We start from the raw sequence: 18,325 nt of genomic DNA, 5'->3' as shown, positions 1-18,325 counted from the left end.
ATTCATGAAGGGACTTTGGCCAACGACAGAGTCCAAGCTTTAGTTGACTGAAGTCACAAGGGTCAGAAAAGGTCAACATAATCATCCCTCAAGTTCTAGCTTTTCTGGTGGTTGAGCACTTCATGCTAATCTTTACCACTGAAACAGAACTGGGAGTCTTTACAACTGATATATTATCTTTGCTATTGTTACTTCTCTTGTCTGACAACTGGTCTGCTTATTTTTGCATTCTTTTGTTCCCTTAAGATCACTAATTACTGAGACCTGTTCAAGGACTAGCACTGTGACCAGGCTTAGATCATAAAATGGCTTAGGCCAAAAATGGCTACTCCTATATCAAGAAAGCCATGCCTGGTTCTCTTTCTCTGGGGAACCCCAACCCTATCTGCTTACAAGGCAACTGGATATTCATATGCAAAAGAATGCAGCTGGACTCCTATCTCACACCATATGAAAAAAAATTAACTAAAAACGATCAGGGACTTCCCTGGTGGCCCAGTAGGTAAGACTCCATGCTTCACATGCAGGGGCCCAGGTTCGATCCCTGGTCAGGCGGGGAACTAGATCCTGCATGCATGCCACAACTAAGAGTTTGCATACCGCAACTAAGAAGCCCCCATGCTGCAACTAAAGATCTGGCATACCACAATTAAACAGGCCACAACGAAGATCCCACATGCAGCAAATAAGACCCGGCACAGCGAAAATAAATAAATAAATAATTTTAAATAAATAAATAAAAATGGGTCAGATATCTAAATAAATGAGGTAAAACTATTAAAACTTTTAGAAGAAAGTTTAAGCATACAACTTCATGATTTGGGGTTAGGCAAAGTCCTCTTAGATAGGACACAAGCAGCAAAAGGAAAAATAGATAAATTTGACATCCTAACAATTAAAACTTTTATGTTTTAATGGACACCATCAAGAAAGTAATAAGATGGGGCTTCCCTGGTAGCACGGTGGTTAAGAATTCGCCTGCCAATGCAGGGGACACAGGTTCGAGCCCTGCTCCGTGAAGATCCCACATGCCACAGAGCAACTAAGCCCATGCACCACAACTACTGAGCCTGCGCTCTAGAGCCTGCAAGCCACAACTACTGAGCCCGTGTGCCACAACTACTGAAGCCTGCGCCTAGAGCCGTGCTCCACAACAAGGCAAGCCACCGCAGTGAAAAGCCCATGCACCACAACGAAGAGTAGCCCCCGCTTGCCACAACTAGAGAAAGCCCGCACAAAGCAACGAAGACCCAATGCAGCCATAAATAAACAATCAAACAAATAAATAAATAAATAGAACACTTTCATGGTTAAGCAGAATCGTCAGAGTTGGTTTTTAGGCACAGGTCTGCCATCTCCCCAGATTGCCAGCCTCCTGAATAAAGTAACCTTTCCTTTCCAACCAACATGTCTGTCAAGTATCAGCTTTTGAGCAGTGAGCGAGCAGCAGAATCTGAATTTGGTAACACTATTTGCTCAATTTTTCTATAAATCTATAACTGTTCTAAAAAATAAACTGTGCTTTTTATTAGCTTGTTAATAATTAATACTTTTTTAAAAACATGGTTAAATTAAACAATGAAATGAAAATCAAAACTACCTCTTCACACCAAAATGGCTAAAATAATAAGGGTTAACAAGAGTGGAAAGAAATCTGAATCTTCCTGCACTGCTGTTGGAAATGTAAAATGGTACAGCCACTTTAAAAAACAGCCTGGTAGATCCTCAAAAGATTAAACATACAGTTACCATATGACCCAGCAATTCTATTCCTAGAGATAGATAGGTAGGTAGGTAGGTTAGGTAGGTAGGTGGGTAGGTAGAGAGATAATCTCCAAGAGAAATTAAAACATATGTTCACTTAAAAACTTGTACATGGGGCTTCCCTGGTGGCTCAGTTGTTGAGAGTCCGCCTGCCGATGCAGGGGATGCGGGTTCATGTCCCAGCCCGGGAAGATCCCACATGCCGCGGAGCGGCTGGGCCCGTGAGCCATGGCCGCTGAGCCTGTGCATCCGGAGCCTGTGCTCCACAACGGGAGAGGCCACAACAGTGAGAGGCCCGTGTACAGCAAAAAAAAAAAAAAAAAAAAAAACTTGTACATGGACGTTCATAGCAGCATTATTCATAATAGCCAAAAAGTAGAAACAACCCAAATGTATATCAACTGATAAATGGATAAATCAAATGTGATATATTCATACCATAGAACAGTATTCTGTCATTATAAGAATGAAGTACTAATACATGCTACAACATGAATAAACCTTGAAAATATCATGCTAAGTGAAAAAGGCCAGTCACAAGGACCACCTATTGTACGATTCCAATTATATGAAATATCCAGAATAGGCAAATTACAGAGACAGAAAGTAGATTAATGGTTGCCTAGGACTGAGAGGAGGTGTGAAAGAAATAGAAAGTGACTGCTAATAGATATACCATTAATTTTGGAGGTGATAAAAATATTCTAAAATTAATTGTGGTGATGGTTGTTCAACTCTGTAAAGATATTAAAAACTACTGAATTGTAAAACTTTAAATGGATGAATTGTGTGGTATGTGAATTATGTCTCAATAAAGCTGTTATTTTAAAAAATCACAGTTTTCCTCTTTGCAAAACAAGGACACTGTTCCATGTCTGTGGTTTAAATTAGGTTCCCATAAACAACAGCAGCTGCCACCTGGTAAAACTAGATGGCTTCAAATGCTTGGCAAACAACTTATGTGTGTATGAGATTTTGAATAGCTGTTTTTAAAGAATACATAAGCAAGAAAATCAGGCTGTCAGGGCATTCTTACTGTCTGACATTGTCATTTAGTTCAGGACAGAATGCAATCACCATTTCTCTAATCAAGAAGCCAACAGTACTGATTACATGTATGTCCAAAGTGAATGGACACAGATAATTCACTGTGACAAAAATAAGGCTGAAAATGACACCAACACGTCACAGCAGCGAAAGTCAGAGTACAAGTGTTACGTCTGGGTGGAAAGACAGAACAGATGAACAAGGCAGCCTGAAATGATACTTGCTGGGCACACCCTTTGCTAAACAATTACAAACATTCCCCTACATGTCTGTAGAAATCCTTCCTGTTGCTTTTTGGGCAAATTTCCCCAGAGTACTCTCAGAAGCTGACTTAAAACCGTCTGTTTGAAAAACAATCTGACTGTGCTCAAGGTGCAAAGAAAGCAGAGAACTAATGAACCTTTGGTGAGTGAAAAGGGGAACAAAAGGATAGGGGAAAAAGATGGGCAAGTATTTACCTTCATGAAAGAGACTTAAACACCACTCCCGAGTTGGTGATCTGAACTGGGAACACGGGAAAAGGGAGACATGACAGCATGGTATTAATGGTTTGGGAAAGGAACTGGTCCTTTGTGCCACTTTATTTTCTTTCCTTAAACAAAGAATTTAAATGTCCAGTTCACAGAGAGAAAAAATAGATGACCAATAAAGGTAAGGAAAATGTCCTATCTCATTCATATTAAAGAAATGTAAAAGAAAAGTACTATCACCTTTTGTATCTCAGAATGCCAAGTATTTAAAAGTTTAGTGAAACCAGAGCAGGTGAGGGTGAGGGGAGGGGTAAATTCTCATTCACTCCTGGTAGAAATAAAATTAATTTGGTGGTATTTCTCAATTTAAAATGCTTATACCGGGGCTTCCTGGTGGCGCAGTGGTTGAGAGTCCGCCTGCCGATGCAGGGGACACGGGTTCATGCCCCGGTCCGGGAAGATCCCACATGCCCTGGAGCGGCTAGGCCCGTGAGCCATGGTCGCTGAGCCTGCGCGTCCAGAGCCTGTGCTCCGCAACGGGAGAGGCCACAACAGTGAGAGGCCCGCGTACCGCAAAAAAAAAAAAAAAAAATGCTTATACCCTTTATTTCAGCAATTCAACTTCTAGAAATTTACCCTGCAGTTTGCAAAGATAATGTAGAAAGATATTACAGTTGCACCGTTTGTAATAAGTAAAAACTAAATGTCTGTCAATAGGATATTGGTTAAATTATGGTAAGTCTCATTTGGGAATATTTACAGATGAAATAATATGTAAGAAATTTACTTCAAAATAATTATGGGTTGACTAAGGAGGAGTGGGGGAAGGATAGATGAAACACAACTGACCGTGTATTTAATAGTTCATGAAGCTGATGATGGGTACAGGTGAGTTCAACACACTCTTCTTACATTTGTATATGTTTGAAATTTTCCATAATAAAAACATACAAATGTATAAACAACCTCACTGAAGGGGGTAGTGGATAAAGGTACTCACCTAAGCAACTATGGAAATGACTGGAGTTTTTAAAACTAACGGCAAAGAAACTGAACGTTACCACTGCCATTCTAGCTAGTACAGATGCTTCCCACAGGTGTACAAGTTAACAATTCTGAAAAACACTATACATGTATACTGGAATTGAACAATTAAGTAAATGAATGGGAGATAGTGGAAGGTTTCTCACGTTTGGAATGGGAAGTTACAGATAAGACAGAGGAAAAGGCTAAAATTATCCATGTGGTAACAGATTAGAGTTGGAGTATAAACTTGTGCTTAGCTTAATAAAGATACAGATGGGGGACCTCCCTGGCAGTCCAGTGGTTAAGACTCTGCGCTTCCAATGCAGGGGGTGTGGGTTCGACCTCTGGTTAGGAAACTAAGATCCCACATGCTGCATGGCGTGGCCAAAAAATAAAACACTTTTTAAAAATAAATAAATAAAGATGGTTACATCTAGAAATATTTACAGATGTGTATATGTATACATGCATATATTTACTTGCTGTCAGCTGAGAATGTTTAGAATCAATGACACACCAGTTGCAACAAGCACACCTAGACCTGACATCTTAGTTTCAAATACTATTCTCCAATAAAGGAATCCAAGGTTTCTTGGAGAAATGGCTAATTCTAGGCCTGGGACAGGAAATACATGAGATGAGCCTGGAGCATCTTATAACGTCAAAAAGTAAGGAAATGCTAAAAACAAAACACAACAAATATCCTAAATTGATAGAGGTATATCAAAGGGACACAGGAGACAACCAAAGGAGTGCCCAACGGCCAAATCTGAAACAATTTGAGAAGAAAAAGAAAGTAATATTGGGTTATAGGCTAAAGAATAAGATAAGTATCTATGAGTCCATACCAAGATAAAGAAATGTATTCCTGGGGAATTCCCTGGTGGTTCAGTGGTTAGGACTCCACGCTTTCACTGCAGGGGGCATGGGTTCAATCCCTGGTTGGGGAACTAAGATCCCGCATGCTGCGCAGTGCAGCCAAAAAAAAAAAAAATGTTTTTATTGAAGTATAGTTGATTTACAATGTTGCGTTAGTTTCTGGTGTACAGCAAAGTGACTCCATTTTTTATATATACATATATATATATTCTTTTTCATATTCTTTTCCATTATGGTTTATCCCAGGATATTGAATACAGTTCCCTGTGCTATACAGTAGGACCTTGTTTATCCATTCTAAATGTAATAGTTTGCATCTACCAACCCCATACTCCCAGTCCATCCCTCTCCCTTCCGCTCCCCTTTGGCAACCATAAGTCTGTTCTCTATAAGTCTATTTCTGTTTTATAGATAGGTTCATTTTGCCATATTTTAGATTCCACATATAAGTGATACCATATGGTATTTGTCTTTCTCTTTCTGACTTGCTTCACTTAGTATGATAACCTCTAGTTCCATCCATGTTGCTGCAAATGGCATTATTTCAGTCTTTTTTATGGCTGAGCAGTATTCTATTGTGTATATGTACCATACCTTCTTTATCCATTCAACTGTCAATGGACATTTCAGTTGTTTCCATGTCCTGGCTACTGTGAATAGTGCTGCTACGAACATAGGGTTGCATGTAACTTTTTTTGTTTGTTTTGCAGTACGCGGGCCTCTCACTGTTGTGGCCTCTCCCGTTGCGGAGCACAGGCTCCGGACGCGCAGGTTCAGCGGCCATGGCTCACGGGCCCAGCCACTCTGCGGCATGTGGGATCTTCCTGGACCGGGGCACAAACCCGTGTCCCCTGCATCAGCAGGCGGACTCTCAACCACTGCGCCACCAGGGAAGCCCTGCATGTAACTTTTTGAATTATAGCTTTCTCTGGATATATGTCCAGGAGTGGGATTGCTGGATCATATGGTAATTCTATTTTTAGTTTTCTGAGGAACCTCCATACTGTTTTCCATAGTGGCTGCACCAACTTACATTCCCACCAACAATGTAGGAGGGTTCCTTTTTCTCCACACCCTCTCTAGCATTTGCTATTTGTAGATATTTTAAGGATGGCCGGTGTGAGGTGGTACCTCATTGTAGGTTTGAACTGCATTTCTCTAATAATTAGTGATGCTGAGCATCTTTTCATGTGCCTACTGGCCATCTATATGTATTCTTTGGAGAAATGTCTATTAAGGTCTTCTGCCCATTTTTCAATTGGGTTATTTGTTTTTTTTATTGTTGAGCTGTAGGAGCTCTTTGTATATTGTGGAAATTAAGCCCTTGTCTGTTGTATCATTTATAAATATTTTCCCCCATTTTGTAGGTTGTCTTTTCGTAAAAAAAAAATAAAAAATTTTAACAAAAAATTTAAAAACTAAATAAAATTGGCAACTGCCTAGAAAACAAACTTAGGGGAAAGGAGTAGGGAAGGGATAAATTAGGAGCTTGGGATTAATAGCTATACGCCACGATATATAAAATAGATAAACAACAGGGTCCTACTGTATAGCACAGGGAACTATATTCAATATCTTATAATAACCTATAATAGAAAAGAATCTGAAAAAGAAAAAATATATAGATATATATAAAACTGAATCATTTTGCTGTACAACAGAAACTAACACAACATTGTAAATCAACTATACTTCAATAAAAAATAATTAATTAAAATGGCCAGGGCTTCCCTGGTGGCTCAATGGTTAAGAATCCGCCTGCCAATGCAAGGGACACAGGTTCGAGCCCTGGCCCGAGAAGATCCCACATGCCACGGAGCAACTACTGAACACCACAACTACTGAGCCTGTGCTCTAGAACCCGTGAGCCACCACTACTGAAGCCTGTGTACCTAGAGCCCATGCTCTGCAACAAGAGAAGCCACAGCAATGAGCCCGTGCACAGCAATGAAGACCCAACGCAGCCAAAAATAAAATAAGTAAAATAAATAAATTTTTTTTAAAAATGGCCAATTGCGAATAAAGTCAATATTTGTTTACCTAAAAAAAGTATATTAAATTAAGATAATAGGGACTTCCCTGGTGGCACAGTGGTTAAGAATCTGCCTGCCAATGCAGGGAACAAGGGTTCGATCCCTGGTCCAGGAAGATCCCACATGCCTTAGAGCAACTAAGCCCATGTGCCACAACTACTGAGCCCATGCGCCACAACTACTGAAGCCCACACACCTACAGCCTATGCTCCTCAACAAGAGAAGCTACCGCAATGAGAAGCCCACACACCGCAACTACAGAAAGCCCACACACAGCAATGAAGACCCAATGCAGCCAAAAAATAAACTTCTAAAAAAAGAAAAACAAAATTTTTAATTAATATAATAAAATAAAATTACCAACTGCCACATTATCTCCTTACCCTGCCTTAGTTTTTTTAATTGTACTTATCACTACCAGACATTACTCATTATCTACCTTCCCCATTAGAATGTAATGTAAGCTCCATAAGGCAAGGGCTTTGTTTATCTTATTTGCTACTGTATCTCCAGAGTCTAGTATACTATGTGGACACATAGTGGGCATGCCATAAATAACTTGCTGAATGAATAAATGATTAGGGTGTTAGGTGAAAAGAGCAGATTATAACAGTATTTTCAAAAATATTTCATTTTTATAAAATCAAGCAAAATGGAAAACAAAAGCTACTATACACACGCAGAGTCAATCCTCATTACATGGATTCCTCATATGCCAATTTTCCTACTCACTAAAATAATTTGTAACCTCAAAATCAATATTTGCAACACTTCTGTGATCACTCATGGACATGTGAATGCACAGAATGGTGAAAATTTTGAGTTGCCTGAGGTGCACATTCCCAACTAGGTCAAAGCCTGAAGGCAATACTCAGCCTTCTGTTTCAGCTCTCATACTACTAACTAGTGTCCTTTTAGCGGTTTATTTAGTATAACATTTTTCACATTTTTGTGCTTTTGGTTGGTGATTTCACTGTTTAAAATAACCCCCAAGTGTAGTACTGAAGTCTATTGTTTCTAAGTGCAAGAAGGCTGTGATGTGCCTTCTGGAGAAAATATGTGTGTTAGATAAGGTTCATTCAGGCATAAGTCACAGTGCTATTCACCATGAGTTCAATGTTAGTGAATCAATAATATATATTAAATAATGTGCCTTTAAAAAAAACACACATAAAACAAGGTTACATGTTGATTAGTTAACAAAAATGGGACCAGAGACTCATAGGAACCTAATCCTGTATTTCCCCTAGGAGCAATGATTCAGTATTCATTAATTCAGTGTTTGCTGTGATGCTATAGAACATATTAGCACAAATAATAAATCTGTGCGTATTTGTATATGTAAAATTAAATTAAAAGGTCAGAGAGATTATATACCATTATACCATGAGGTTAATATAGTTATTGTTAATATAATCTTTGGGTGGGAAGATTATAAAGTATTCTTATTTTTTCCTTATTTGTATTTTCTATTTTTTCTTTTACAATGAAAATATTTTTCATTAGAAGAAAAAACTGAGTTGCTGCTAATATTTTAAAATAAGAATTATAGTAGTAAACATTCTATGGTAGCCAGAGGAATATAAAAACAGGAAAAGAGGGCTTCTCTGGTGGTGCAGTGGTTGAGTCCGCCTGCCAATGAAGAGGACACGGGTTCGTGCCCCGGTCCGGGAGGATCCCACATGCCGCAGAGCGGCTGGGCCCGTGAGCCATGGCCGCTGAGCCTACATGTCCGGAGCCTGTGCTCCGCAACGGGAGAGGCCACAACAGTGAGAGGCCCACGTACTGCGAAAAAAAAAAAAAAGCAGGAAAAGAACAGTGATTTTAAATAATTAAAGTGTAAATTTATAGCTCTCCTCTTAACTTTTTAACCTGGATCTTCTAAATGAAACCTCGTATGTGCAAATACACATGTAAGCCTATACACTTCTCCCTCATTAGTGATTAACAGACTACTCAAATACTAACAGTTTGAAACTCACTCATTTATAATTATAAAATTTTAGAGTAGAAATAATCTTTGGAGAACTTAAAGTTTCTAACCTAATGCAAGAAAATTTTTTGTAATCTTTTTTACAAGAGGTCACCCAGCCCCTAACAGACTATGTTCAAGAACAGAAATCACATCATCTTATAAGGCCATACATTTTAATTTCCACCCACTGCTCTTAGTTCAATCTCTGATCAAAAACAGAGGAGATCTACTATTTCCTCTTTACATATGCCTTTCAAATATATAAGACAAAACTCATGTGTTCCCTTAGTCGCCCTTTCCAGGCTAAATACTCTAGTACAACCAAGACTCGGAGCAGTTCACAACTTTATTCATCCCCTCATGTAATCCCCACTCTTTTGAGTATGCACTGGATCTGCTGACTTGCTTCTAACAAAATATAGCAAACGTGATGGGATGTCATTTGCAAGATTAGATTAGACTCTGGCTTCCATCTTCTTCACTGTCATGGAAGCCAGCTGCCATGTTGTATGGAGAGTCCCACAAGGCAAGGAATTGAAGGATGCCTCAGCCAACAAGCTAGAAAGGAACTAAGGTCCTCCGTCAATTAACCTGTGAGAAGCGGAATCATGCCACATGAGAGGCAGAACTTGGAAGCTGATCCTCCCCCAGTTGAGTCCTCAGATGAAATCAAAGCTCCTGTTAAAAACTTGTTTACAAGGACTTCCCTGGCGGTGCAGTGGTTAAGAATCCACCTGCCAATGCAGGGGACACAGGTTCGATCCCTGGTCCCGGAAGATCCCACATGCCACGGAGCAACTAAGCCCATGCACCACAACTACTAAGTCTGTGCTCTAGAGACCGCAAGCCACAACTACTGAAGCCCACACGCCTAGACTCCATGCTCTGCAACAAGAGAAGCCACCACAATGAGAAGCCGGCCCAACACAACAAAGAGTAGACCCCGCTCTCCGCAACTAGAGAAAGCCTGCACACAGCAATGAAGACCCAAAGCAGCCAAATAAATAAATAAATAAATAAATAACTTGATTACAGCCTATGAGAGACACACTCTGATTCCTAACTCACAGAAACACAGATAACAAATATTTGCTGCTTTAAGTTGCAAAATTTTGAGGTAATTTGTTATGCAGCAATAGATGAATAATACACTAGTAATTTCACTTCTCATCATAGCCTAGAAAAATTCTCACACATGTATCTTCCTTAATTAGAGGAAAACTGAAAACAAGTTAAATGTTCATCAAAGGGGAATGAATAAATACAATGTGATACAGTCTTAAGATTTAATGCTATGTATCATTTTAAAAATAGAATATACAAGGTAGATCTCTAAGGGGGAAAAAAAGGACTGATAACTTATCTACTGCATTTGAATGAATGGAGCAGAGTTTTAGGTCCTAGCTAAGAGTCTGGGAATGATTTAATAATGATTAGAACTTTAAAAACCGAGCAAATGAAAAAAGCAAGGCAATTATGCTTAGGAAAATGAAAAGTTGTATAAGAAAAGAATTTTCTGGAAAGGGCGGGCCACAGTGACCCAGGAAGCAGCGAGGCAGCAGGCTCCTGAGCGGGAGTCCATGTGGGTGCCGGCCAGCAGGGAGCAGCGCCAGGTCGCCATGGCAGAGCTGCAGCAACTCCTGGTGCAGGAGGCGGTAGACTCTATGGTGAAGAGTCTGGAGAGACAGAACATCTGGGAAAGATGCAGGGCCTCATGTCCCGCTGCAGCACCGTCTGTTGTGAGGACAGCCAGGCGTCCATGCAGCAAGTGCACCAGTGCATTGCGTGCTGCCATGCACCTCGGCTCAAGCCCAGGCCCTGGTGACCAGCGAGTTGGAGAAGTTCCAGGATGGCCTGGCCCGGTGCACTATGCATTGCAATGACAAAGCCAAAGATTCAATAGATGCAGGGAGTAAAGGGCTTCAGGTGAAGCAGCAGCTGGAGAGTTGCGTGACCAAGTGTGTGGATGACCACATGAACCTCACCCCAACCATGACCAAGAAGATGAAGGAGTGTCTCTCGTCCATTGGGAAATAGATGTCTGCTATTGGCCATTGGGGCTGAAGGCAGGAATCTGTTTAAAAAGAGGAATGGGGATTTGAGTTTTCTAAGGAAAGTTTATGAATGAGGAAATTAAGGATGGCTGCAAGTTTAAGGCCTATGTCACTTGCCTCTGGACACTGGTTCCCTTGTGTTTGAATCCTAGAAAGTGAAAAAAATTGGTGCTAAAATTTGGGTCAGAGATAGCACAGGAGAGTTTTTGTGAGCCTGAATTTCATGTGGCAAGTGCTTATCCTGGTACAGATACTATGAGCTGTTTACCAGAAGGATCACTACAACATTTCCCACAAACTGGAAATAAAACAAAATCCATGAGGTCACTAATTTAGAAGGGGGCTTCTGGGGATCTGTTTTGCTTGGTTTTGTTTTATATACAAGGGCATGAAGTTACTTTAAGATGTAGAGTTGGGGGAGGTAGTTTGGATAAAAACTTTGAAAAGGTCCTTGCAGATATTCATTTCTGGCCGTCAAAATATGGATGTGCATTTCTTAAAATTCTCACACATGACATCTTTCAGCCTGGAGACCCTGTAAAAATATAAGAAGCGCTATCACACTGGTAGGGGAAGCAAACTTTCCCTCTAACTGGCAGCCATGATGAGCTCTGAGGCTGTCTGCAGCAGAGCCAGCCGAATCACAAGACAATCTTGCAGTGACACTCACCCTTGAAGGGAAATGGGATTTTGATTGTGCTATATGCTAGTATTCAGGAATGAACAGCGAAAGACGAATTGTTAGCTGCTTAATTAAGAGAGTTATGAAGTACTGGCTTTAGAAAAATCTGGTCTTCATAAAACAAAATAGAATGAAAGCCTAAACCCAGTATTGCTTACTTTGCCCCCTGTAATAACAAAGCTCTGTTGAAACAATCCCTTGGCAACATGAAGGTCAAAGGAGAAAAAGTAAGCAACTCAGGGGCAAGCTGTGACTCTTTTAGAGCAAAAAATGGGACACAGCCCCCCTGCCCCCGTTACCAAATACCACTTTTGCGACATGGGTTGTTCTTGCCCCAGTTCTGGCACCTTATCGTTTTATTAAGGACCTTGTTGTGTTTTTAGCAACTTATTACTTGATAATATGGCCTGTCTGTTTGCTGTTTCAAGATGGTGATATATTTTCCTAGTGGTTTGGTTTTAAAAATAAATAAGATGTAATTTTTCAAAACAAAACAAAACAAAAAAAGAATTATCATCATTGTACATGATGTAGCTCAGGTTCAATATTGGTATAATATAAATAATAAATAACGACTTTACCCCCCAAATCACATAACTATGGTGAAAATATACCAGAGAACACATATATGTATTTAAAAGCACCAACACTTCATATTCTTTATATTGAACACTTTATATACATTTAACAGTTTTTAAAAGCAATTGATATGATTATATTATTAGAAATATTTAAGACACTTGATTATAGTTGCCTCTGTGGGGGGAATAACTGCTATTTTTCCTTCTACACATATAAACTATTCACATTTTAAAATTTATTTATTTTTATTTATTTTATTTTTGGCTGCGCTGGGTCTTCACTGCCACACGCAGGCTTTCTCCAGCTGCAGCGATGGGGGGGGGCACTCCTCATTGCGGTGGCTCACCGCATGAGGAGCATGGGCTCTAGGCACGCCGGCTTCCGTAGTTGTGGCTCACGGGCTCTAGAGCACTGGCTCAGTAGTTGTGGTGCACGGGCTTAGTTGCTCCGCGGAATGTGGGATCCTCCTGGACCAGGGCTCAAACCTGTGTCCCCTGCACTGGCAGGCGGATTCTTAACCACTGTGCCACCAGAGAAGCGCCACATTTTTAAAACTATGCACATGTATTACTTTGATAAAAATAAGATAAAGTTCCTTGTAGGGAGGTAGAGGGAAGGGGCTTTGGTTTTATCTCTGTTGTTTTATTTCTAAGAGAGAAAGAAAAATTATATAACAAATACCCATGTTTCCATTTTAAATTGCATATAAATTTAAATAAATGTTTTAAATTATTTTAAAATTTCTCAATACTCCCCTCCTCAAATCCCAACAATTTCCTACATAAATGGTTTTCAGACCATTTTTGGTCCAGTCTCCCTTCCTTAGAATGCTCTCAACTTTATCAGTGTCCATTTAAACCAATATGCAAAATGTATTTCCAACCTAGCACAAAAATATATTGGAACCAAAACTTTTATGACCTGCATAAACGTAATATAGCTGAAGGTGTTTTTAGCAGCCACATTGCACAGGCAGTTGCTGCTACATTTGTGATTAACCAAAATTCCCAGATATTTTTCACATGAACTGCTGCCCAACCAGCTCTTCCTCATCCTGTTATTGTGCATTTGAAGTTTTGAATTTAAATATTCGAGGACTTACTCCTGCTAAGTATAATTTCAGTTTGAGCCCATGATTTCACCCTATGGACGTAATTTTTAAGGCTTTATTTATCATCTGTCAAATTAACTACTCCTATATCTTTGCAATACTTACATCTCTGATTAACTTGTTTTTAAAATGTTTTAATGGGACTTCCCTGCTGGCGCAGTGGTTAAGGATCTGCCTGCCAATGCAGGGGACATGGGTTCGAGCCCTGGTCCGGGAAGGTCCCACATGCTGCGGAGGAATTAAGCCCGTGCACCACAACTACTGAGCCCATGTGCCACAATTTCTGAAGCCCATGTGCCTAGAGCCCCATGCTCCACAACAAGAGAAGCCACCGCAACGAGAAGCCCGCTCACCGCAATGAAGAGAAGCCCCCGCTCACCGCAACTAGAGAAAAGCCCACGCGCAGCAATGAATACCCAACGCAGCCAAAAATAAATAAATAAATAAAAATAAAATTGTTTTACTCTATCCAAGGTCCAAAGAAAATCCACCAGAGGCTTTTCCTGGTGACATCAAGAGTCTAAGTGGATACGATTATTCAATCTTCAACACATTCATTTAGTCAATCAAAATCAACCAAACCATATTTTACTATATAACAGCTATAAATGTATCATGAAAGACTGGGAGAAAGAAAAGACAACCCTCAGAATGGGAGAAAATATTTGCAAACGAAGCAACTGACAAAGGATTAATCTCCAAAATATACAAGCAGCTCACGCAGCTCAGTATTAAAAAAACAAACAACCCAATCCAAAAATGGGCAGAAGACCTAAATAGACATTTCTCCAAAGAAGATATACAGATTGCCAACAAACACATGAAAGTATGCTGAACATCACTAATCATTAGAGAAATGCAAATTAAAACTACAATGAGGGGCTTCCCTGGTGGCGCAGTAGTTGAGAGTCCGCCTGCTGATGCAGGGGATATGGGTTCATGCCCCGGTCCGGGAAGATCCCACATGCCGCGGAGCGGCTAGAATCCGGGAAGATCCCACATGCCGCGGAGCGGCTAGGCTCCGGGAAGATCCCACATGCCGCGGAGCGGCTAGGCTCGTGAGCCATGGCTGCTGAGCCTGCGCGTCCGGAGCCTGTGCTCCGCAACGGGAGAAGCCACAACAGTGAGAGGCCCGCGTACAGCAAAAACAAAAAACAAACAAAAAAACTATAATGAGGTGGACTTCCCTGGTGGCGCAGTGGTTAAGAATCCGTCTACCAATTCAGGGAACATGGGTTTGAGCCCCGGTCCAAGAAGATTTCACATGCCGTGGAGCAACTAAGACCATGCACCACAACTACTGAGCTTGTGCTCTAGAGCCCATGAGCCACAACTACTGAGCCTGCGTGCCATAACTACTGAAGCTCACGTGCCTAGAGCCCATGCTCCACAACAAGAGAAGATACCACAATGAAAAGCCCGCACACCGCAACGAAAGAGTAGTCCCCGCTCTCCGCAACTAGAGAAAGCCTGCACTCAGCAACGAAGACCCAACACGGACAAAAATAAATAAATTAAATTAATTTTTAAAAAAACAACTATAATGAGGTATCACCGCACACAGGCCATCATCAAAAAATCTACAAACAATAAATGCTGGACAGGGTGTGGAGAAAAAAGAAACCTCTTGCATTGTTGGTGGGAACGTAAATTGATACAGTCACTATGGAGAACAGTATGGAACAGTTTTTTCCTTAAAAACTAAAAACAGAACTACCATATGACCCAGCAATCCCACTACTGGGCATATACCCTGAGAAAACCATAATTCAAAAAGAATCATGTACCACAATGTTCACTGCAGCACTATTTACAATAGCCAGGACATGGAAGCAACCTTAGTGTCCATGAACAGATGAATGGATAAAGAAGATGTGGCACATATATACAATGGAATATTACTCAGCCATAAAAAGAAACGAAATTGAGTTATTTGTAGTGAGGTGGACAGACCTAGAGTCTGTCATACAGAGTGAAGTAAGCCAGAAAGGGAAAAACAAATACCGTATGCTAATACATATATATATGGAATCTAAAAAAAAAATGGTTCTGATGAACCTAGGGGCAGGACAGGAATAAAGACACAGATGTAGAGAATGTAATTGAGGACACGGGAGCGGGAGAGGGTAAGCTGGGACGAAGTGAGAGAGTGGCATGGACATATATACACTACCAAATGTAAAATAGATAGCTAGCGGGAAGCAGCTGCATAGCACAGGGAGCTCGGTGCTTTGTGACCACCTAGAGGGGTTGGATAGGGAGGGTGGGAGGGAGACGCAAGAGGGAGGGGATATGGAGATATATGTATACATATAGTTGATTCACTTTGTTATACAGCAGAAACTAACACAACATTGTAACACAATTATACTCCAATAAAGATGTTTAAATAAATTGCATTAATTTAAACATTAAAAAACATTAATATCGCGATGAAAAGTGGCCCCTGCTTGCCACAATTAGAGAAAGCCCTCCCACAGAAACTAAGACCCAACACAGCAAAAATAAATAAATTAATTAAAAAAACAAAAACAAAAAAACCCTGACAACTGGAGCCCTTGTACAATTCTAGGAGAATGTAATGGTACATCTACTTAAAAAAAAAAAATGCAATAGACCAAAAGCCATTGAATTGTATACTTTAAATGGGTGAATTATATGGTATGTGAATTATATCTCAATAAAGCTGTTAAAAAAAGAAAGACTGGGGCTTCCCTGGTGGCGCAGTGGTCGAGAGTCTGCCTGCTAATGCAGGGGACATGGGTTCGAGCCCTGGTCTGGGAAGATCCCACATGCCACGGGGCAACTAGGCCCGTGAGCCACAACTACTGAGCCTGCGCGTCTGGAGCCTGTGCTCCGCAACAAGAGAGGCCACGAAAGTGAGAGGCCCGTGCACCGCGATGAAGAGTGGCCCCCACTTGCCGCAACTAGAGAAAGCCCTTGCACAGAAAGGAAGACCCAACACAGCCAAAAATAAAAATTAATTAATTAATTAATTAAAGTACCCTTAATTTAAAAAAAAAAGAAAGAAAGACTGGGAAACTGTGGGATTACGACTATAACAAGAACAATCTCTTGATCTATTAACCTTGTAATTCTAAATAGAAGTAATAGAATTTAAGAATAGAAATAGAAGAAATTTGTTATGATAAATCAGCCTATACTAAATCTTTTGGGTTAATACTCCATATCATCTGTTTGATCACTTATAATTTAATTTTTCTGTATTTAACATTAATTTTACAGGTCTGCACTTTCCAACTACTTTCCTCTTTTTGGATATCAGGACATTTGTCTCTCTCTGGTTTTCATGATTTCTCAAAGATTAACAACAGTGACTCTGAGATCATCAGCCAGTTAATTCAGTACTCTGAAATTCAACTGAGACTTAAAATTTAAATTCACTTTAAAATGATCATTCTTGCCATCTGGGCTAGTTTGTAGTTTACAATTTGCTATATACTTCCTAGTTTGAAAACTATTGTCCTTGCTGCTAGTAATAATCTATAGAGTGCTTATTTTTTAAAGAACTTTAGAATTTCTCAAAAATCCTATAAATAGGTTAAATAGAAATTAATATACCATTATCCTATTTTACAATAGGGAAACCGAAGAACAGAGAAATTTAAATTATTTACCCAAGGTCAAAGAGCTACAATGAACCAAAATCTCCTATTGCAGCCTAGGGCTCTTTTCATAAGGTCATGTAGATCTCTAACACAAAACTACTTAAGACAGCACACAAAGCTTCTTGCTTAAAAACTGATTTTTCAGTTAGTGGTTGACAGGGGTTAAGGGGTGGGTAGATGCAAAGGAAGTGGGTATAGCTGTAAAAGGGTAATATGATGTATCCTGTGGTGATGAAAATATTCTGTGCCCTCACTGTATCAATGTCAATATGCTGGTTGTGATTTGGCACTACAGTTTTACAAGATATTACCACTGGATGAAACTGGGTAAAGAGTATATCAGACCTCTATTTCTGTGTGAATTTTGAGAAGTATCTCAAAAGAAAAAAGTTTACTAAAAAATAATTAATAATTGATATTTCTTTTTTAAGCCAACTTAATTTTAAAGAAGCTTACTTAAAGTGAATAGTTTAGGTAAATTAAAACAAAATACAATCATGCATAGGGCTCTGAAAGCCAGCACAGGGGACTTAAAAAGCGGCTAAGTCCCATTAACTAAAGCTTTAAAAAAGCCATAGAGATCCCTGGAAATTAAAAAGGAACCCCCAGGATTTTTGTTTCCCAAAGAAGCAAAATAAAACAAGACAGTATAGGAAATAAACTATTAAGTCACCTCAAAACGAATCACTAGAATAAAGTTAAAACCACCAAAGCTTTCCTCAACCATCGACACACTTTACTGCAAACCTCAACTTAGAGAAAAAAATGAATGTGCACATGTGTCACCTTCAACTTGATATTCACAACCACACATTTCAAAAGAGTCCCAAAATTGCTTCTGTTTATTTGCTACTCACAAAGTGCCTGAAGCTTCAACCATTTCCTGCTTCTCCCAGCTGCAGGACTTGCAATTAGGAAAACATTCACTCAGCATCTAGAGCAGGTCTGGTTAGAAGGATGAGCTCATCCCTTCAGATGTGCACCTGATCCTCAGGAAGTTGCTCCTCCTCCAGCCAGCAGGTCTTTGTATGTTTAAAGTGACACCCACAACCTGTGTAACCACTTGACCAGAG

The 18,325-nt window shown here is 40.0% G+C and overlaps 1 pseudogene; it reads left to right on the top strand.

Moving 5' to 3' along the window:
• The first annotated feature begins 10,813 nt into the window (after positions 1–10,813).
• Positions 10,814–11,231, top strand: LOC136136676 (protein FAM136A pseudogene; annotated as a pseudogene).
• Positions 11,232–18,325: the final 7,094 nt, after the last annotated feature.

The sequence above is a fragment of the Phocoena phocoena genome, chromosome 16, assembly GCF_963924675.1.
Source record: "Phocoena phocoena chromosome 16, mPhoPho1.1, whole genome shotgun sequence".
NCBI classification, from domain to species: domain Eukaryota; kingdom Metazoa; phylum Chordata; class Mammalia; order Artiodactyla; family Phocoenidae; genus Phocoena; species Phocoena phocoena.
The sequence above is the reverse complement of the archived record's forward strand: the minus strand, read 5'-3'. Positions and strand labels throughout refer to the sequence as shown.